Here is a 17,149-nt window from a genome sequence, read left to right on the forward strand (position 1 = left end):
GGCGGCCACCGAGGTGGCTCGGCCACCACCGAGCCACCTCTAGGTGGCTCGGTGGCCGAGCCACCTGGTGGCCGAGCCACCCCCCTCCCAAGCCTGGATCTGGGCCCAGATCTGGACCCAGATCCGCTTTCAGAAGCCTATAAATAGAGGGGGCATGGCTCATTTTTCAAAGGTTGGAATTTTGGAGCCGAAACGCTGCTGGATTGAGAACTCACCCTCGGATTTTCAAACTTAGAAGACTCGGACTTCCAGATCTATTTCTTGGCGATCATCCACATCAAATAAGGCAGGAGTTCGAGAGAGATCAGATCTGAGATCTACACGGTTTTCCTCCGGATCAAAGCTTGGCCTTTGATCCCGAGAAGAGTCTCGATTTCGCTTGGTCGATTTCGATTACTAAAGGCTATTATTTCCTTAGTGAAATAGTACCCCCGGCTGTTATTTTCTTCATGATATAACACCCATCATACCGTGTAGATCCGACCGGATCAAGATCGTGTGGTGGTCCACGGATTAACCCCGGCGTAGGCGAAGAACCCACAAAAGCGAGAGACCGCAAAACAGGATCTCGCGATTCGTTCGACAAATAAGGAAAGTTGTAATTTTTCTTTTCTTTGATTTTGTTGTAACCGGATCTTATAAAAAGACCGGATCTTTGTAACCGATAAACAGTTACTTGAGAGTACAATGAAATCAATGAAAGCTACGATTTTTTCCGCGAACAAACCCTATGGTCCTTCTCGTTTCACTCGACAATTTGGATATAATCAACTATACGTTGGTAACCCTAACCCGCAGTTATCTCACGTCAAAAATTTGTATGAGGAGGCTCACGCTTGGTATTTCTTCTCTGCCAGAGGGACCCATGTATAATTCACCTTACCCAACTTGCCATCTAGATGCTCTGCTGTTTTCGATTTTCATGACTAGTTTTATGAAGTTTCTCAGATTCTGTAGTATATGTTAGACCCTAAGGTCGCTATGAAATAACCCTAGAGGGGGGGGGGAGGGGGGAAAATAGGGTTTATGCTAATCTAATCTGATTTTATGCCAATTAAAACTTATTAACAAATTATTCTTGCAAGATAGATATACAATATGATATGAGCAAGAATAAGCAATATAACTAAGGTGATATATCCTAGCAATAAGATATACTATATGGTATATGCAAGGATATATTTAAACTATCATAAGGGGAAACAAACTAGTGGACAATATAAACAAGATGCAAAAGGCTATAAGATGAATAGTTATAAGTGCGCCAATGCAAACCAAATACGCTATATGTTCACAAGGTTCGGACCTTCCGTCCTACATCCCCACTCCCCACTCTCGAGGAGAATCCACTACACAATCTGGTTTGGAACCCGAAACTTCTTTACATACTCAGTTTTCTAGCTAACCGAAAACTCTACACACTCGGTTATCAAGTCAACCGACAACTCTCACAAATCCTCACAAAGTACATACACAAGCTACAACCTCAAGTGTTGGTCCTCACGTATCGACTCCCTCAAGTGCTCGGAATTATCACCTCTTACTAGGCCACCAACGCCACTCCTCTCGATATCGACTCCGTCCTTACCACACACTCCTCTCGGTGTACAAGTGTATTACAAAGTAAACTTCACAAATTAAGCATAATAAATGATTGTTCTCTAAACAAGGTGAGAACTCAATTAGGCACAAATCAAAGTCACAAACCCCACAACCTAAAATATACTATGAATGTAAATACTATAAGCTCAATAGGTTGTGTGTGAACAAAAAGATTCAATACAAACAATTTAACTAAACTCAATATAAATCTAGCTTATGGAAATTAGAAACAAAACAATAAATAGCTAGAATGAGTTTAGGAAAACTTCTCTATAGATCAAGAGAGAGAGAGAGATGAGTTGAAGCTCAAACACCAAAAGATGATCTCTTCTTCCTCTTGTGAAATTATCTTCACAAAACCGAAACTTTAAAACAAGGCTTTAAACACCTTTAAACAAACTTAAACCCTTGTTAAACTTGATTAAAACATTTTCATAGTTAGATGTGAAGGATGAGAGCAAGGGGGTATATATAGCCATCCAAAACCTTAGCCAAAACCCAACTAAAAAGACAAAAAAGCCCCTAGAAAACACTGCTGGAAACTAGCCGTTACTGTGCAACGGCTCTTTCATAAGTTGACTTATGAGTCGACTTATGAGTCGGTTTATATGAGTCAACTCAACAGAAGAAAAATCATAACTCTGTTGTACTTCGTGAGTCGACTTATGAGTCGACTAATGAGTCGACTAAACATGCACAGACCTGAAGTGCACAGAAAAACTCAACTTTAAACTAGATTTAAAAATATCAAATAAATTCAAAAAAATATAAAACTTTAGAAAATGATTGTAGACATGATAATAAGCATGCTAAAAAAACTGGTTTTCAAAAAAGACTTCCCAAATATAAAATATCATCATTTTGCAAAATAGTCCACAACATGAAAATGTAAGCATATGAATTTTGATATTTTGGCTAAGCCATGTTTTAAAACTTTACAAAATAATTTTGTAGACTTAATAAAAGATGTATATGATTATTGTTAAGTCTATAAACCAAGAAAATAATATTTTCACAAAAATACTTGTTTTGCAAACTTTCAAAACAATAAACATGATTTCATTGAACTAAATAAAATTGATATTGATGAAATCATATGTAAGCATATAAACATGAAACAAAAATGTATTTTCCAATTACATTCAATTGTTTCATATTTAAACTTAAAAAACCAAAACAATAAATATGAAAGATGTAATTTCATATTTATATAAACTTAGAAACAAAAACATGTATGTATACATATACCTATATATACCAAAACTAAATTGTGTATATATATATATATATATAACTATGTATATATATATATATATATATATAAACAAAGCTTATGTTGTATATATATAACTATATATATACAAGGAAACCAATATAATGTGTGTGTATATGATTGAGCTTAAAGTACCAACACACATAATATAAAACCTAAACTAAGTTATCCAAGCAATCTTGATCTTCAATAAGCTTGACTTGGTACACTTACGGATGAAGCTTGAACTTAAATCTTTAACTTTAATTGTATAGATTTCAACCACTATTCCACCAACCTTCATTGGATATGATCGTGAATGTTCGATTCCATCGATCCTCCAACTTATTGTTTGTCTACAATAAATAATAAAACACAAATACTAGACAAACAATATTAGATTTAAATTGTTTATTAAATCATCATCAAAATAAGAAGGCCAACATGATAACTTGTACACTTCTTGTATAAACAAAATCCGAGAGCTTTATGAGTCTAAAAAAGGTTTTAAAAGGATTTTCCTATAGGGGGTAGATGAATATTTATCCTACAAATGGGAGGCAACCAGAAGTAGAAGGGTTCAAGTAGGGCTACCAATTACCGAGCCTCTTGAAGAGAAGGCAACTGAAGAAATCCTTGAGGAAGCACCTACTCTTGAACCTCGCTCATTAAGATCGTTAGGGAAGAAGACCCTTACTGCTACGGAGGAGGGTGAATATGATAGGAGGGTACGCAAGGGAGGGCTCGTTGTAGCCAAAAACTCTAAGAGGGCTAAGTTGATGAGGGACGCAATGAAATCTGCACCAGTTACACTCCCGACTGATAAAGAAGATGAAGCGCTTCAATTGATTCCTTCTATTCCTAAGGACGTGGAATCTAAAGAGAAGTTTAGTGTCGGGGGTTCAGAGTCTACCCCCTCGATGGGACCCATTGATGACATGACCACGAGACAGGCCATTTTTGGATCTGCAACCACTAAATTCGTAGGTTTAATCTACCCGATCGTCGCTCCTCCGAATTCAAAAATCCTTAGGACACTTATTTAAGAGCTAGAGAATGTGATGAAATTAACAATCAATGTCGTTAGTCTCAGGCAAGTTGCTTTTGAGGATTTTAACCCTCTATGAACCAGCTACTTAGATAGAATCAAGAGCCAGAGCGATGTGCTGTGGACCAAAAATTGCAGAGAGAGGATCATCCTCATGGAAGCGGAATTGATGACCTTTTTAGATTTATAGCACACTGATTTGGATTCTAAAGTGGAGCAAGCTCTTTTTTTGGCTCGCATCTCAAAAGTGCATCATCAAGAGGCCCTTCGCAAAAGCTTATCTGAGAAAGAGGCCCACATGGCAAACTTACAGGAGCAGCATACTCAGATACAAACTGATATGGGTAGTCTTGTTATTGGTGTTCGGGAAACTGAAGAAGCCGTTATTCGTCTAGAGACTAAGCTAGCACAGAAGAAGGCCCAATTGGCTCAAGATGTGGATGTTATAAAAGGACTTCAGCCTTAAAGTGACAAAGTTTTTATGAATTTCTGTAGCGAACTCCAAGCTTCCGAGGGACTTCATAAAGAGATTGTTGTTACAATGCCTGTTGAAGAAGAACTTAGGAGGGAGATTGCTGAACAAGTCCGAGCAGCTCATGAGAAGAAGCTGTCTACGCTTAAGTCCAAGCTCGGATCCCTCAAATTTATGAGCCCTAGTGCTTGAACCTTATATTGCTTTTAGCTGGGTTAGGAATTTTTATATCATTTTTATACTAAGTATTGTCACTCTTTATCTTTTTAACAATATGGAATGAATTTGATATCATAATGCTTTTCATCGCTTTTTCCTTGTTTTTGATTTGAAACAATGAAAATATTGAAAGTGTCATGGGTGTAATGTTAACTTAGCATGAATCAGAAATTTTCTTCATTATCACTTAGAACAACTTTAGAAAACTTTAATTGTCAGAGATGTGCTGTTAACTTAACAATATACAAGCTGGGGAAGGTGTAATATGGTTTATTATTCTCTATTTAAATGAATTCTGAATAATCAACCCCCAGTCTAAATAAAATAGATGTTTCATTTGGAAATACGGCTTTGCAGCCATAAACCAAAGAGAATAAGGTGGATTTTGTAGGGGTCTTCACCGTTTTACGGTAGGCCCACAAACATTCTCCAAGTTTTTCATCCTAATCACGTCTGCTCTTGGAGACGAATTTCTTGAGGAGCTTCACGATGATTTTGTTGAATGCTTCTGCGAGACCATTAGCTGGTTGATGATATGCCGTAGATGCAATACTCTGGATTCTAAACTTATCGCAGAATCTCTGAAATCCATGTTCGAAGACTTGTGTTCCATTGTTATGAACTATTCATCTCGGTACACCGAAATGATAGATGATGTGATGTTTGATGAACTTGATCATGTTTGAAGCATTGACTTCTTTCAGCAGAATTGCTTCCACCCATTTGGAAAAGTAATTAGTTATTACCAAGATGAACCAATACCCTTTAGAAGTTGGCGGCGTGATGGGTCCGACAATATCCATTCCCCACATCTCGAATGGCCAAGACGCAGATGTGGGATATAAGTTTCGTGGTCCTTGATGAATGAAGTTACTATGGATTTGGTATGCATGACAATGTTTAGTGCTGTCAATGGCATCCGCAAACATCTTTGGTCGGTAATAGCCAAATCATCGAAGACGGTCTCCTAACTTAGTTCCGGGTTGATGAGCTCAATACATCCCATCATGAGCTTTCTTGAGAGCCTCCTGTACTTCTCTTCTGGAAAGGCAATCTAGTAAAACTCCATCATGTGATTTACGGTATAATGTTTGAGAGATCACATAGAAATAGAATCTGGGGGCCTTCCGTTTGATAGCGGCCGCTTCTTTAGCATCATCTAGTAGCATCCCTTACAAGACGTAGTCAATATACGAGAATCGCTAATCTCTTGGTTTCATTTTAATTGATGTTGCGCAGACATCTTCTGCCATCATCTTGTCTGAGCGTTCATCAAAAGAAAGTTTGGGGTGATATAATTCGTGTCCTGTAACAGGAATTGTTGTTTTAATCCTGGGTGGTAATGCTAATAAAGTTGCCAATGAGGCTAAAGTGTCTGCATAGGTATTCTAAACTCGTTAGGATATATCCAATAAAAAGCCTTCGAACTTCCGATCTTGCTGTAGTACTGCGAAGTGGTATAGGAGTAGGTCTCATTCTGTACTTCATATTCTCCTCAAACTTGATTTACCATGAGTTAGGAGTCACCGTAAGCCTTGAGATATCGAACGTTAAGCTCTTCGGCGACTTACATTCCTAATAGTAAAACGTTATACTCGGCTACGTTGTTAATACATGGTTTGATTAAGGAAAATCCTCTAGGGATCACATGACCATTTGGGAAAATGATTACCACCTTTACTCCGGCAGTAATTGCTCTGTGGGGTTTTGCTCTAGATGTACCATCAAAGAATAATTTCCATATTTGTATACCCTCTTGGGTTACACAAGCTTCAACAACTTCATTATTCAAATCTTCCTACAACTTAGACGGTCCTGATACTAGATGATCGACTAGGAAATCCGCCAAGTCTTTACCTTTGATAACTTTCTGGGGCATAAACTGCATGTCATATTATGATAGGAGGATAGCCCATTTCGCTAGTCAATAATTTAGGGAGGATGGTTTCGTCATGAGGACTCTTACAGGGTTTACCTTAGAAATGACATGAATTGTTTGTCTAACTAGGTAATATCGCATCTTTTGAAATGAATACCAGGTTGAGACATTCTTTCTCTATCGGATTATAGCGGTATTCGGCTCCCATCATGGTCCTACTTAGGTAATAGATTGCATGCTCTCATCCTTGGTCATTGTTCTAGGATAATAAAGCTCTAAGAGAATGATCAATGACTCTTTCACACACAGGTATACGCATGCAGAATGGCTTATTCCGATATCGAGGCCACAAGGATGGGTTGAGTGGGGTATCTATTAATCTCTTCAAATGCCCTTTGGCAATCTTTGTCTCATACAAAGGAAACCCCTTCCTTCATTAGTTTGGAGTAAGGTTGGAAACATCCCGAGAGATTAGATATGAATCTCCGGATGTAAGCCAATCTGCCTTACAAACCTCAAAGCTCTTTGAGGTTCTTTGGAGGTGGCATGTCTTGAATGGCACGTACTTTTTCTGGATCAAGAGAAATTCCCTTGGACGTAACTATAAATCCTAGGAAATTTCCACTTGATACCCTGAGGAATGATTTGGTCGGGTTCATCTTCAGCTGATGTGCTCGCATGATGCGAACATTATCTTCAGGCCTGTAAGATGATCACCTTTGTGTTAGCTTTTCACTGCCATATCATCAACGTAGCATTCAATCTTCTTACGTAGATGCTCATGAAATATTGTGTTCATTTCATGTTGGTAGGTTGCACCTGTATTTTTTAACTCGAAAGGCATCATTGTGTAGCAATATACACCTAGTGGTATTCTGAAAGCAGTATGCTTTTTGTCTTTAGGGTATATCTTGATCTAATTATATTCAGAGAATCCATCCATGAAAGACATCCTTTCATACCCACAGGTGTTATCGATCATAACATCCGTGATGGAGAGTGGAAACTCATCTTTTAGACATGTCGCATTTAGGTCACGAAAGTCAATACATATCTGGACCTTATAGTTTTTCTTGGCACTAAAACAATGTTGGCTACCCAATCAGGGTGTTGTTCCTCCCTAACAAAGCCTGAGTCTATAAGCTTTTTGACTTCTGACTCAATTGCTTCCATGATCTCTGGGCGAAACCGATGCTGTTGTTGTTTAACGGGTTTTACATTTGGATCAATGTTGAGTCGGTGCATAGCCACTTTTGGGTCAAGGCCAGGCATATCTTCATAATTTCAAGCAAAGACGTCTATATACTCTTGAATGAGAGATATAAGATCTTCTTTCTCGGATAGTCATAAGCTTTCACTTATAAAGATAGGTTTGGGATCAGATTCATCTCCCATTTTAACTTGGATCACTTTATCTTTGGTGGGAAGCTCACGCTGTTCAAAACGCATATCCCACAATATGTTAAGGGGCTTGATCCAATGGTCGTTAGTCGATTCGATCAATTCTTCGTCACCTCCTGCATCTTTATCTGGGTGATTAGTCAAAACCATGTTTACTATCAAGCTTTTAAAGAAGGCTCCAACACTGACATCAGATTCCCATGATGATGTTTCAGATGAATTGTCTTAACACAGATAGTTATCAGTTTTATTTTTTGAAAGGGGAGGGGTTGTGACATAGCCCACACCTCTTCTAGTCTTCTGATAATAATCAGGAGGTTTTTCTTCAGGAGTGAGAGACATTCGAACGGGCGTTCGCCTTCCTTCCCGAAGTTTAAACCTCTCTTTTTAAAGTTATAACCCATTTGTTTCATCAAATAGATGGAATTGGGCCCGTGGTAATAGAATTGAGGAACCCCATAATCTTCTTCTGAACTTCCCCGCTTGAGTAGTTTAGGTTTGATTTTACCAAAGTAGATAGGCTTCTGTGCTTTCCTTTTAGACGGGACCATAAAGAAAGCCTTTAGTACATCTTCGATCTCTTCGCATGCGGTAAAAGAGGATTTAAACGGCAATGTGAGTGACGCCTCAGCATATAATGTATGCCAAGGTTCGGTACATGTATCAGTATTCATCTTTATTTGTTCATGTTTAGAGGACACATCAGAGAAGTACACCAAATTGATGTCTTTATTAATGCACCACTCGCCCTTACTCGGTATATTAATATTGCTCTTATTTTGACTCATTACACCATAGTTTAATTTCCATGGACAATCCTCCTTAGGATCTAGTTCGATGTAGGCCTCGTTGCTACTGTCGGTATCTTCTTTCGGTCATTTTGAGTCTTGAGAGTCCAGGTAGAAAACATAGTCCATGTGGAAGTTCTCTACCCTCTGAAAGGGTACTTTTCAGCAATCAGGATTCAGGCTTCTCCCTCCTCACCAGCATATTTCATGACTTGATGTAGAGTAGACAGGACGATGTGATTTGCATGAATCCAAGGTCATCCCAATAAAAGATTGTAGGTTGTGTCTGCATCAATGATGTAACACGTCACTTCGAATTTGAGATCTCCAATTTGACACCTGAGTTTGATTTTATCTAGGGGCCGGGTGCTGTTAGTATTAAAACCAAAGATAGTGATCTGGGTAGTGTTCAACGTATGCAAAGGAATCTCTAAGACTTGCATGACCCTGTAAGGCATTATGCTAAGTGCTGAGCCCGGATCAACTTGAACACGACTGATCTCCAAGGATCCGATATACCCTATGTAGTACAGTGGTCTATCATGCTTGTGTTTGACCTATATATCTTCCTGAGTGAATGATATACACAGCAGAATTATTGTTGCTTATAGACACTGCATACAAGATTGTCCTTGAGAAGCTTCTATGATTTGAGTAACTTGTGTAATAAAGCTCTCAGTGTTCATCAAAGCTTAGATTGGGATGGACCCACATTATTTCCTCTCTCGGGGTAGTGAGGGGTATCAATCCTCTATCCTTCTGACCGTGCGGGTCAATATTCTTCATATGCATTTCCCCTTTATGAATGAGGATGACGCTATCTGCGGCTGCTATATGAAGGAAGTCACCGAACTGGACCGATATAAAATTAGTGGATACAATCTTCAGTTTGGGTTTTAATGTAAGAACATTGGCATTAATCAAATTTTACAGGATATCCTTTAAGACATAATATTTTCTAGTAGGATGTCCCAGAAATCTATGATAACGATAGTAATTGGGATCGTCTACCTTTCCTCCCTCATCAGATTTCTTTGGATCGAGGAGCATTTCTTTGATTATGTTGCTACTGTAGCTTTAGTTTAGTAACTTCTTCAGCCTTGACTCGAGCAATGATTTTTTTTAGTTTGTTCTCCTTGTGAAACCAATTATTTCCAGGAGTGACATTCCGCACCCCCATTTGAGCAAGGAGCTGAGTCTGCAAGTTATGCCTGCAAGGTTCGACAAAAGTAGATTGGGTCATACCTGATGGGGATCACAATGCCATACTACAGAATCTTTCAATATAAGTCCTGATAGACTCTCCCTTCCTCTGCTTGGTGGTGAGAAGGAATGGGACGGACACTTCGGTATCATCCTCAAAAAATCTAGCTAAGAAGAGGCTTTCCAGATCTACCCATTTTTGAATAGACCCAGCAGGCAGCTTCATGAACCACTCGAAAGTAATACCCTTAAGGGTGCTGATGAACAATCGAGTGAGGATAGCATTGTTTGCTACCACATCTCTGTTTTGTGACTTGAAGTAGTAGATGTGTTAGTTCGGCGATCTTGTGCAATCAAAAGTTTGCAAGGTTAGGGCCTTAAATTTTGGTGGATAGGGAGCTGTGTCCCATTCCGCAGGATAAAGCCATCGTACTCCTTCCTCGTGAAGCTCATTCATGTTAGCGATTGCATTGAGGTGAGCCTCTAGTTCATCCATCTTAGATGACTAAAGATTTTATTCCTTTTCGGTTTGCTTCTCATTTTCAGAGGAGGGTTCCATGTTTTGAGTTTCACGATCTGAATTCTCGTGTGCCTTCTGTTTTCCTTTTGAAGTTGTCCTCCGGGAAGATTCAGGCTTTTGGCCTTTATCAATAAGGAGCTGAGCCAACATATCCTTTATCTGGATGAGTGTCTCTTGCTGTGCCTGGAACATGACATGATGTTCGTCAACTCTCTTTGCTAAGTCATCAGAGCTTCTAGTCATATAGGCGGGGTTCCTCGTGTGCTACGAAAGAGCTTAAGGATTGAGAATCCGTAATTGCTGAATGTTCATCATCTGAAGTGATCCCCTTGGCTAACCTTTGATAGTTAACTAGGCAGATAGTTCTTGTGTGAGTCCAAGTGCACCGATGTACCTCTTCGAACTCATCATAGATTTCCGGAATAGTCGGGAAATGACCTCTCTCTGACTCGTCAGAACTAGGAGCCGAGGCCTTCCCTCTGTTAATCATATTAATAGTGACTTCGACATATTCTGTTTTCGGAGATCCTCTTCTTATGATGACATTATCGCTTGGCAGGCCTGGCGACATTTGTCAATCGGTCAAATACCAATTACCGAGGTGCAGATACGTAGTAGTGGCATTCTGAAAGAACTGCAAAAATAAGCCGATCACATTAACATGAATGAGCTGTTTTATTGTGCAGGTCTTCCTCTCGACAGTAATTCCCGTAAGTCGGAGACTTGGGATGAATCTCTCACAGAGTGTGAGGACGAAGATGGAACCCCCTGCCCATTAGTGCGTGGGATTGGTTCTTGACAAACATGAATCTTAAATCCATGTTGATCTTTCTAAACTTGGTGGACCACATCGCGTTATGGAGAAGAAACGTGGCAGTCACATTTGGTTTTGTGAATGCTAGGCCGAGGCCTGCATTTCTGAGATAAAACGTGCCCTTGGGGGTCACGTTTTGGTTGAATGCACTTCTAAGGTGTGTATTTGGTTGATGAAACGTACCCTTGGGGGTCACTTTTTGATGTTGAAACGTACCACTGAGGTGTGCGTTTACTTTTAAAAATGTATTCCTCAGTACTACGTTCATGATGATCAACGTGGTCTGAAGACCCATGTTCTAGTTTGGAAACACACTCGTAAGATTTGCGCTTAGCTTTAGAAACATTTCCCTGAGAGCTACGTTTTCAATGAACAACTCACCACTGAGTGGTCGCGTTTAAGTTGTATCACGTGGGGCTCATATTTGGGCTCGTCACCATGAAGTGTGCGTTCTAAAATAGAAGTGCAGTACTTAGATAGAGGCTCACAAATGCAACCTTCACGTTGGTCAAGGGATCGGCTATTTCGTAGGTATGCTCGCCGTATGGATCTTCTCCTTCGTCAAGCGGCGTTCTTTTTAGCCTGTTTCAAGGCCTTGGTAGCGATGTCGTTAGCGTTGGTTGGACTTTCCTCCTCCATGGACCTTTTATGACCCGTTACACGCCGTGTTGATTCGGGTGTGGACCTTTTAACTCATTGAACGAGTTTGGCAGAGTCGGAGCCTATTCCTTCAGAGAAGTGGTTGTTTAAGCAATCTTGACCAAATGAGAGGACTTTATTTGGTATTGTAGCAACAGTTGGAGTTTTGATCTCTTTGGAGATCTTACGGATATTGTACCTAGCCTTGGGGCTTAGTGATCCAAAGGAGAGGACTTCCTCGTACTTGACTTGATAGAACTCTACGACGAGAGTTTCGATAGTTGTTTCAGCGAGGTTGACGTCGGATTGTGACACCACTTCTTCATCAGAGAAGCTTGTCCCCAGTGGAGTCGCCATCTTTTGTTTGGTGGAAAATTTGTAAGAAGACAATCAAAAGAATTGAATTTGATTTATTCCCTCTAACTACTTAGAAAAAGAATAGTTACAACTCTCTTGATCTCTAACTGATTACAATTTAAATTTCCGATTACAAAAGAGAAGAGGATAAATATAAGTCCTCCCTTTGTTTAATTCTGGGTTCTTCACGATGGCGATGGAGTGCCTCGCTCGAATGCTCACGTCTTGTTTGATCTCCATTGATGATCTAAACATGTCCCTTTACTGGAACAATAAACTTACGTGGCAAGAAAAGAACTCTTAACGTGTTTATGAACTTAGAACAAGTTTTTAACTGTGTAAAAAGAGTTGTTTGAACCAAAAATTTGGTTAATAGCCAAGTAAATTTGCTATTGCTAAATGATGCATTAAGATCTCGTTGTTGCCAAAAAAGTTCTCTCTAGCTGTGACGAGTCGCCGTGCGAGCACTCTTGATCGCGGAATTATCAAGAGTAGGTAAAGAAGAAAACGACTGAAGAACACAAGAGTTATAATTAGGGTGAAGGAAAATACCTTCTCTAGATTATGAGAATCAATTGGATTTACAAAATCTCTCTCTCACAATCTCTCTAGATCAAAGAACAACCTCCCTGATCTCCTTTCTGATTACAATCTGAGTTCTAAACCCTAGAAAAGTCGTGTTTCTATTTATACTAAACAGAAATCCCAACTGGAGCAGGAAACAGACCCAGGCCCGGAACCGCTACGCGGTCGACCGCAGTGCCCAAGGCGGTCGACCGGTCAGAACGTCGAAAGACCACGCCGGTCGACCGGACAGAGTCCAACTGTAATTTCTGCAGTTTTGATGGAATCATTTGACTTCGTCACCTCCAATGGCCTCGTCCACGACTCCTCTACTCTATTCTCAAGATACCATGAGAATCATCTATCCTCAAGCTCCCATGAGGATCGCTAAGCTCCCGAATAGAAGATACACCCGTATCATGGGTCCCCCCTTCAGGAACTTGAAGTCCCATTCAAGTTAGAACTTCAGCTGAGGGAACTCGCGAGCCCCTCCTTCTCTGTTGAACCACTTGGCCTTGCTAGGGACCTGGCCTTGACGTCCAATGAGAAACGACTCCTTCGTCCCCCGCCTCGTCTTGGTCGTCTTCCGTTCTAAAATGCAATCTTCTTTCAGTGGCTCCTCTCTATCAAACCACAAGTCTTCAACATGCGGTAAGATCATCTTGTCATCACCTTCATCATCCAATAATGGAGGCTCAAACAACTTCAAGTACTCGGCATTGATCACCGAATACATGCCTAAGTAAGGTGGCAAATCTAAATGAAAAGCGTTGTCGCCAATCTGATCGATAATCTGAAATGGACCATAACGAATAGGCTTCAACTTCTCCCCTTCTCCTTTGAGCCTCTCCTTACCTAATTTTAGCCATACCATATCGCCTTTACCAAAGTTACAAGGAACCCGATGTTGATCATGCTTCGCCTTGTACTTAGCTTGCGATTTCTTCAATTGAGCTTCAACCGTGGCATGAATATTTGCAATCTTCTCGAGAAATCACTGAGCTCGTTGTCTTTCACTCCCCTCCTTGCCGTCCACCGTGGCTTCACTTGAAAACACAAGATCGAACGGGCTCGGCGGTAAAAATCCATAACAAGTCTCAAACGGTGACTTCCCTGAAGATCCATGAATCGCCCGATTGAAAGCAAACTGCAAATATGGTAGACTCTCATCCCAAGTCTTTGGATGCCTGGAATTATACCCCCGCAACATATGCACCATAGTCCGGTTGACTACCTCCGTTTGTCCGTCTGTTTGTGGATGAAAGGCCGTGCTCTTCTTCAATTTAGTGTCCATCAAACTCCACAAAGAATCCCAAAAATGCCCGAGAAAACGGCTATCCCGATCCGAAATAATCGAACTCGGCAACCCAAAGTGCTTCCACACATGTTCGAAGAACAATTGTGCTGCACCCGCTCCCGTCACGGTCTTCTTACAAGGAATCAATATCACCCGCTCCCGTCACGGTCTTCTTACAAGGAATCAAAAACACCATCTTACTGAACCGGTCCACCACAACGTACAAATAGTCATGCCCGTGCTTCGTAGTCGGCAACCCTCCTAGAAAATCCATAGAAATGCTCTCCCACGGTCTAGAAGGAACCGGTAATGGTAGGTACAATCCCCTCTTTCTGTTAGAAGGCTTCGAAATACAACATAACTTACACCCTCCAACATACTTGGTCACATCATCAAGCATCCGTGGCCAAAACACATGTCGCCGTAGATTGAGAAGCGTTTTCTGAATGCCAAAATGCCCTTGCACACGCGAGGTATGTGCTTCCCGAATCCACTGCAACCTATCACCATCCTCCGGAATGCATAGTGATGCCCCACGATACAATAAGCCATCATCTCCAAGTGCATACTCCCCCCTTCGACCAGCCTTCGCCTGCTCAAACACACTACCAAAGTCCCTACTAGATGCATACAGCTGTACATACTCCAAAGGAACCAAGGGCTGAATACGCGTCGCCACCAACAACGACCTTATCGGTGGGCGAGATAACATATCGGCCAACTTGTTCGTCGCCCCCTTCTTGTACCTAATAATGATGTTGAAAGCCATCAAATAGGACATCCACTTCATGTGTCGTGCCTGCTGTAGCTTTGTCTGGGCATGTAAGAACTCCAACGGCTTGTGATCCGAATGCACGACCACCTCCTTCCCTAACAAGTACACCCTCCAATGCTTAATTGCTTGATATAGTGCATAGAACTCCTTGTCGTAGGTTGGGTAGTTCGCAATAGCACCCGAAAACTTCTCAGAATGGTATTCCACCGGTTTCCCATCCTGAATCAACACCGCGCCCATCGCATAATTAGACGCGTCGGTCTCTACCTCGAAAGTCCGCTGCAAATTCGGCAATGCCAACACCGGTGCCTCCGAGATCTTCTTTTTTAGCAACTGAAAAGCCTCCTCATGCGTCCTTCCCCACTCAAACTGAACTTTAGCCTTTGTGAGGCCATGTAACGGTGCCGCATAAGTCGAAAAATGTCGAATGAACTTGCGCAAATACTGGCAAGCCCCCATGAAGCTCCTCACCTCAGTCACTGTCTTCGGCGTCGGCCACTTTGTGATCACCTCCACCTTGCCTGGATCTATCCTTCGCTGGCCCTTCCCTACGATGAAGCCGAGATACACCAACTCGTCCTTCCCGAACTCGCACTTTTTCCCGTTGAGCTTCAGCTGTCCGTCCTGCAACACTTCAAATACCTTCTCAACATGAACGATATGCTCCTCCCAAGTCCTGCTGTACACCAAGATATCATCAAGGTAAACTATCACAAAATCCTCTATAAAGGGTCGCAACAAATCATTCATAAGCCTTATAAAGGTAGCATAAGCCTCATAAAGGTAGCCGGAGCATTGCACAATCCAAACGGCATCACCAACCACTCGAACAGGCCTTGCTTGGTCTTGAACGCAGTCTTCCAAGTGTCTTCCTCCCGAATCCTCACCTGATGGTAACCAGACTTCAAATCCAGCTTCGTGAAAAACCTCACTCCCTCCAACTGGTCCATAAGATCATCGATCCGCGGTAATGGGTAGCGATTCTTGATGGTTATCTTGTTAAACGCCCGGTAATCCACGCACATGCGCCAGCCTCCATCCTTTTTGGGCACCAACAACACTGGTGACCCGCAAGGTGAACAACTCGGCATAATCACTCACGCCTCCAAGAGCTCCTGAACCTACTTCTTGATCTCCTCGGACTCCAGTACTGATGTGCGGTATAGGCCTATGTTAGGTAAAGAACTCTCCCCGGTCAACATAATCTTATGCTCTATACCTCGACGTGGTGGTAGTCCCGTAATCTCCGAAAACAAGTCCGCATACTTGACCTTCAACCTGTCAAGATCTCCTTCCTGGCGCTTGCTCAAGGTAGACAAGCACATCCTACTCAGCTGCTCTTCATACGGCCGAATGAACAATAAAACGAACTTCTTGCCCGCGTTCACCAACCTCTTAGCATGAGTCACTGTCACCAAGCTCGTCTCCTGTGGGAGAGATGCTGAACGAAAAATGAATTGCTCGCCATCCTTGTTGAACGTGTACTTTTGGGCTCGCCGATCATATACTGCGTATCTATCCCACAAATAAGGATTGCCCAAAATAACTTGGCAAACATCCAACGGAACCACGTCGCATGTGACATCGTCAATATACGACTCATGGAGTGCAAATCTGAATGAACACTGGTTCACCACACTCAATCCCGCCTCCTTCTGAATCCACCCTAATGGATAGGGCTTCGGATGCTTCACCATCTTCATTCCCAGCTTCTGCACTTATGCCTCAGATATCAGATTTTTTTGACTCCCTGGATCTACAATAGCATCCACTAAGCTGGTCTTGACCTGCAATTTCAGAACAAAGAGCTGCTCCCTCGGGTCGTCATCTTCTTTGGTGGCCTGCTTCCCCGCTATAAGGTTGAGACTGCTATTGGGTTCAGTCATCCCGGGAACCTCCTTCGGACCCTGTGCTATCACGTACGCCTTCTTCTCCTCCTTCTTCTTCAATCCTTTTGGCTTCAGATGAGGATACTTATCCCAGCAACGATCAGCCACATGCCCTGTCTGCTTGCAGTGATTGCATGTCAATCCTGCCTTCCCCGAGTCAACCTTCTTCTTCTCATCCTTAGACTGAGAGCCACCCGTCTTGCTCCCCGTTGGTTTGGAATCCCCCTTTGTCTCGTTGCCCTTCTTCTGCCGGCCCTCAATGGCAATGGCCTTCACGCTCGCCTCTGCGATTGTCTCCACTGAAAATAGCTTCATCTCCTTCCGGATGTAATCATTCAGACCCGCCATGTACTTCATGAAGATGGGGGTATTCTGACGTTGCGATGTTTAGGACCATCGCCTGTTGCTGGAACTCCGTTGTGTACTCTTG

This window comes from Asparagus officinalis, chromosome 3 (genome assembly GCF_001876935.1).
Source record: "Asparagus officinalis chromosome 3, Aspof.V1, whole genome shotgun sequence".
Lineage (NCBI taxonomy): Eukaryota > Viridiplantae > Streptophyta > Magnoliopsida > Asparagales > Asparagaceae > Asparagus > Asparagus officinalis.